The sequence below is a fragment of the Gavialis gangeticus genome, unplaced genomic scaffold, assembly GCF_001723915.1.
Source record: "Gavialis gangeticus isolate Ggan-Ray unplaced genomic scaffold, GavGan_comp1, whole genome shotgun sequence".
Taxonomy (NCBI): Eukaryota; Metazoa; Chordata; order Crocodylia; family Gavialidae; genus Gavialis; species Gavialis gangeticus.
In genome coordinates, this window is record NW_017728994.1 from 26,296,053 (window position 1) to 26,301,722 (window position 5,670).

The following is a 5,670-nucleotide window of genomic DNA, read 5'->3' on the forward strand; positions in this document are numbered from 1 at the left end:
TTTTTTTTTTTTTTTTTTTAATTGAAACGGTGAGAAATTGTACATTTTCATTTTTGTGTGCCCTCAAAAAACAGTTCAAGTGCTCTTCAGCTCAAAACTAGTTTAAACTGCACAAATTTCACTGCTTCATATATCAATGATATTTAAATGACCAATGGGGCCAAAAAAAACCCTTTGCTTTGTAATTAAATACAGGGTTTTTCATAGCCATATTAAATTCTAACGAGATAACCTAAGCTTCACTTGTCTTCTAAAAATCTCATTAAATGAAAATCTCTCTCCACCTATCTCCAAAAGCACTAAGAAAAGAAGGAAAGGCAAATTGGTGGGTGAAGCAGAGGAATGGGAATCAGCAGGCCTGAGTCCACTCCCTAGTTTGTCAGTCTGTGACCTTCTCATCTCAACCACATGCAAAATGGGTATAGTATCTCCCTATCTAACAGGGATTTTGCAAAGTTAAATACAAATCTGAAAAAATGCTCAACTCAGACTCCAGATGTTGCCAGTCTGCATGGCACAAACATTTCATGGTAATCAGAAAGAGAAAGCTCTCTAAAGACTCAAACCGTCTCCAAAGACTGTTATAAACTACTGCAAGACTGTTTCAGGCTGGATATAAGGAAGAATTTCTTTACTGTCCAAGCCCCCAAGGGCTGGAATAGCCTGCCATCAGAGGTGGTTCAAGCACCTACATTGAACACCTTCAAGAGAAATTTGGATGCATTATCTTGTTGGGATCCTATGACCCCAGCTGACTTCCTGCCCCACGCACAGGGGGCTGGACTCAATCTTCCGAGGTCCCTTCCAGCCCTAATGTCTATGAAATCTATGAAACTTCAATACCCAGCCAGTTCCCATTTTCCACCATTGCAATTTAGTAGAAAGATTTGTTTATTCCACACAAAATTCTACAGACCCATGACTGGTCCTAACTGCTGATACAGAGATACTAAACAGACACTATTTCCTGGAGATGGGACTACTTTTTCTTAAACCTCCCCCCCCTCCCACATACACAAAAATCAGTCATCAAATTGTACTCCATCCCTTAAGCTTATCGTACTCTAATCTTCTCAGATTGTCTAACTGGGAACAGAACAGTTTTCTGCCAAGGTCTCTACAACTTTTGTGCTTGAGATCTGAAGATCAGATCCTAGGCCACTGAACAAATAAAAAGTAGTCGATCTCTACACATCATGTTAGTTTTAGTTTAACATTAGAGCGCAATACTGCACAGAGGCCCTAAACAGAATCAGGGCCTGACTATGCTGGGCACTAGATGAATATGTCAAAATAGTCCCTATGATAGAGTTTACAATGCTCCTTGAAAATGAAAAACTCTCCCTGAATTGATCAACACCACCAATTAACGATGGCTAAGCTGCAAGGCAGATGAGGATACGTATGATCTGGCTGCTAAAGAACATATCAGAATGCACATGCAAAAAAAGGTTAAGGCCATCCATGAAGTTATGGCATTTCCTAACTCAGTTCTCAGCTTTGTAAACTAAATAAATTCTCTTTTGAAAGTAGTTAAATGCAATAATTTATTCTTCTCGCTGCCACCTTCCATATGTCATTTGTCTTTACTTTGCAGGTTCTTCAGAGGAGGCACAGTTCTATCCTGCATGTTCATACACGACTGGTGTGAAGGGCCTGACCCTGACTAGGGAGTCTGGGTGCTTAATGTAAATTTTAAACAACTATGCCAGGGAAGACATTAAATCCAATCCTTACAATTTTAATGTCAGCTATTTTTCTTCCTTTTGCCCTCAGCTACACAGTGCAATCTGCACTCCTGGAGCTCCAACCCTAATGAAAAGGGAACACAGAACAGCCCAGTCTACAAGCATTCCCCAGCTTTACTGAGATTACATCCTCATTCATCACCACAGTGGCTCTGGTTCACACCTGGCCCTCCAAAACCCTTTGCCAAGTGCCTAATAATACATTCTCAGATATTTCACATTACATCTCTGTCTCCCTAACCAGCTTCTAAAACTCCACTGGAACCCAGAATGTAATCCAATCTGGTCCTACACTTTCCCTCCCCACCAGCCTCTACAGCAACATTTCAAAGAAAAACCTAAGCACTGATGTCACACAGCACTCTCCCTCCCTCTGCCTAGAAACAGCCCTCCAGTCAGAACAGCCTGCGAGGAGACAGGATGGGATAGGGCCTTGCAAATATACGCAGTAAAGCAGCTAAGATTTCACCCAATACCAACAGGCCTGTTAAACAGAGGGCTTACACAGACAAACATGGAAAGAACACATACAAATTTTCAAACATCTGCATTGCTGACATTTGATTATTGTACAATCAAATTAGACACACTAAGCAATATTACCTTCCTTCCCTCAACTAGAGCCAATTAATAGAGCCAGTCCTTTGCTGACAAAGGGATTTCCCTCCCCTCCCCCCACCATAACTGGAAAGATATGCTTCTGCATTTCTTTCAATTTGCAGTTAAAACAGGGCCCCAGTTTGCAATAATCCCAAACAAAATTGGAAAGGTGAGACTGTAAATTTAAGTTTTGATAACAGGGGGATGTAGCTGCATATAACAGGTTGGAAAGAGAATTACCCCATGTCACCCATTCTCTGTTAGGAGCTTTACACTTTCTGCAACTGAATTAGACATCAGAACCACAGGGTAATTTTATTAGTGGAACCTCATTCAATTTAAAAACAACTTATTTTTAACCACCATAAGTAAAGGTTCAGCAATAAGTTGATACCTGAAATAATTATAACTCAATAAAAAGATTGTGCTTTTCAACAGTATGTGTTGTATACATTCAGTTTACCCTATTAAACTAAGGATTTTCACCGCACACTACAAAAGAAAAGAAAACAATAAAAGATTAAAATGTGATTTTAAAATGCAAATAATGGCACGTGCTTCACAGATGGGTGAAATACCTGAAGCTTTTAATAAGTATATCCAAATAATTATTAGACTGCAAACCTGTCACATCCCTCTGTATATGGATTTAGTGCTGGCAATAAAAGTTGGACAGATAGCATTCAAAGACTGAATCTTACAGCTAAACAGTCAGAGCACAAGCATTCTGTTAGTAGGAGAAAGTAATTCAGTCACCATGTCCTCAAAATAAGTTGAAGGTGTCAGTAAATACCACTTATTATGGTGGCTTATGTAATGCAATTAGTCTCCCTACCGAAAGGGGAATGAAACCATCAACTGCAGACTCTGACTCAGCAGCCTTCAAAGCTCTAAAATAACAATCACCATCCTTAAGCCAATCAAGCAGATCCCACCTTTGGGACTCACAAAAAGCTTAGCTACACAGAATGATTTAAATTGTTTCCCCCTTTTTTCCTTTTAAAAGAAATTCAAATGACAAAGGTTTTCTGAGGACTCGGATCTCTCTTCAGCAACAGGGCAGGCTTATGCTCTTGGAGGTGGGATATCAAACTTCTCAATCCAATCAGATGTTGCTTTGAGCCTTGAAGAAATGGGCTCAGAGTCATGAGACAGCTAGCATGTGCAACAGGTTTGTTATTGCAAATAAAACCTTCCCTATTGATAACTGTCATCCTCTGACAACTAAATACTTCACACTAAGTAAAGCACCAATCTCTTGGTCCCAAGAATTCCCACATTCCTCACTCACCCTTCACTGGTATCTGGCAGCAAGTTAACAACTGAAAACTGGAATGACTTAATGAATGTGAGCACAATAATGTGTAGGATGAGAGCTCCTAAAAATCTAGGGCAGTTTCTACTGTCAGTGCAAAAAATATTAACAACAGTTGGATAAAACATGCCACACAAGGCCCAAAAATTCCAACAGGATGATGCTGCCTCTGGTACATCATCCAAGTATCAGGGAGGCAGGCAATAAAGCAGGGATATTGGAATTGTGCTTGAGAAAGTGAGATAATACCAATTTGGAATGAATCAGAGCAATAGAATGTGGAGGTGAATAAACATTAGAGAGAAGGGATAGGAAAGACAAACCTTGGAGATTAAGGATGATAAGAACCCAACACTGGTTAGGCATTTTGCAGAAACAGAAAACTAAGTATATTTTACAATCAGTCTTTTAAAGACCTAATCAGGAGAAAAAGAAATCAAGACGCTGTTAAGGAAAAGAAAAGTAAAAATCAAGAACTTACAAAAAAAACCCACCAAAAATGAAACCAAAAACCCCCCTTTTGTTCCCAAGGAAACCTGTTGGACTGGCTAAAGCATCAAGTAAAGCCAACTTTTTTAAATTACATTTTGTGGAGGGAACGTCTCTATTCTGAATGCAGAGAGAACACTTCTGAGATGAGGAGGAAGTGATTTTAAAAAAGTGTGGAAAACAACATATTTATTGATATAGGAAGTTTTGGCCATCTAACTTCTGAAGTCATACATAATCTCCAAGGAAAAACATGTTAGGAAATGAAGAAACATGTCTGAAGAAGGATTAGAGGAAGGCTGAAGACTAGGGATGAAAGTCCTATTTCTTAAATAAACACCCACTGCAAAAATCTACAAGTATTAAAAATAAGAGTAAAATGATCTGCAGTCAAGATGTAATTCACATTTGTATAAATGGAAACATCAGGAAAACAGAGAGGAGAAGAGGCCAAAAAATTTAGCCATGAATTAGAGAAGTGGAGAGAAAAACATTTTACAAACATGTCTGAGAAGAACAAAGGAAATAAGAACCCTGCAAACAAGGTAAAGAGAAACAATAACTTGTAACTGAGCTACTGAAATATTCCTCCAGAAGCAATAAAAACAATCATAGCAAGACAGGCAGCATGGTCCAGGTAAAGATTAAGACACGAAGAAAAGAATCAATACTTTGATGAAAAACTGACAAAAGCAAGCCGAAGCATTGTCTCACAGACAAATATGGTCAGGTTTGTAAGGCAGACTCCACCCACACCAACTGCTGCTATCTCTTGGGAAACAAAGTACCTCAAGACTAAAGAAAGATATGTTTTGAGTCTTGAAAAGGGACAATCAGAGAACATAATCCACAAAAGAACTGACTTGCAGATTAAAGCATCAGTAAATAAAAATCCAGGTACACTACACTTTGCCATAATAGAAATGTGAATTAAGGATGTGTCCTTTTTATACCAGCAACACATCTAGTACAAACACTGTTTATACCAGGATAAAGTGTTTCTGGCAGCTTGGCTTGCTTCCCTTTTGGGGAACCTGTATAAGCTGTGCCAGCAAATAGAGGTGCATCAATACAGATTTTGGGGGCTGATACTAACAACTGATTTTTAAGGAGGCATATTGGCCAATACCAATCTGACTTCCGATACAGCTGTATGCAATCCGCTGTAGTGGAAGGGGAGTGGGGAGGGAAAGAGCTGGGGGAGGGGGGGCAGATCAAAGTTACCTGTGGTGAGGGAGGAAGTGGGGCACTGGCTGGGGTAGGCCATGCCCCGGGGCAGGGCACCCATTGCTGTGCGAAACCCAGAAAGCTGGTGGGGGCAGGAATGTGCTCCCAAATGTGCATGGGGTGGGGCAGGCTGCAGCTGCGGGCTGGGGCCAGGGTGACACAGGGCTCTTCCCAGCAGGGGCTGAACCAGGCTACACTTGGAATCGGCTGCTGCAGCCACCCCAAGTTTCACCATAGCCCCCACTCCCAGCACCCCCCCCCCCCCCCCCCCCACCAAAAGCCCCGACCCCC

At 40.7% G+C, this 5,670-nt stretch overlaps 1 protein-coding gene across 6 annotated transcripts in view; it reads right to left on the minus strand.

Annotated features, from left to right (window-relative positions):
- Window positions 1-5,670, minus strand: part of ZSWIM8 (zinc finger SWIM-type containing 8) — a 118,356-nt gene that overhangs the window by 80,217 nt on the left and 32,469 nt on the right. The window lies entirely within an intron of this gene.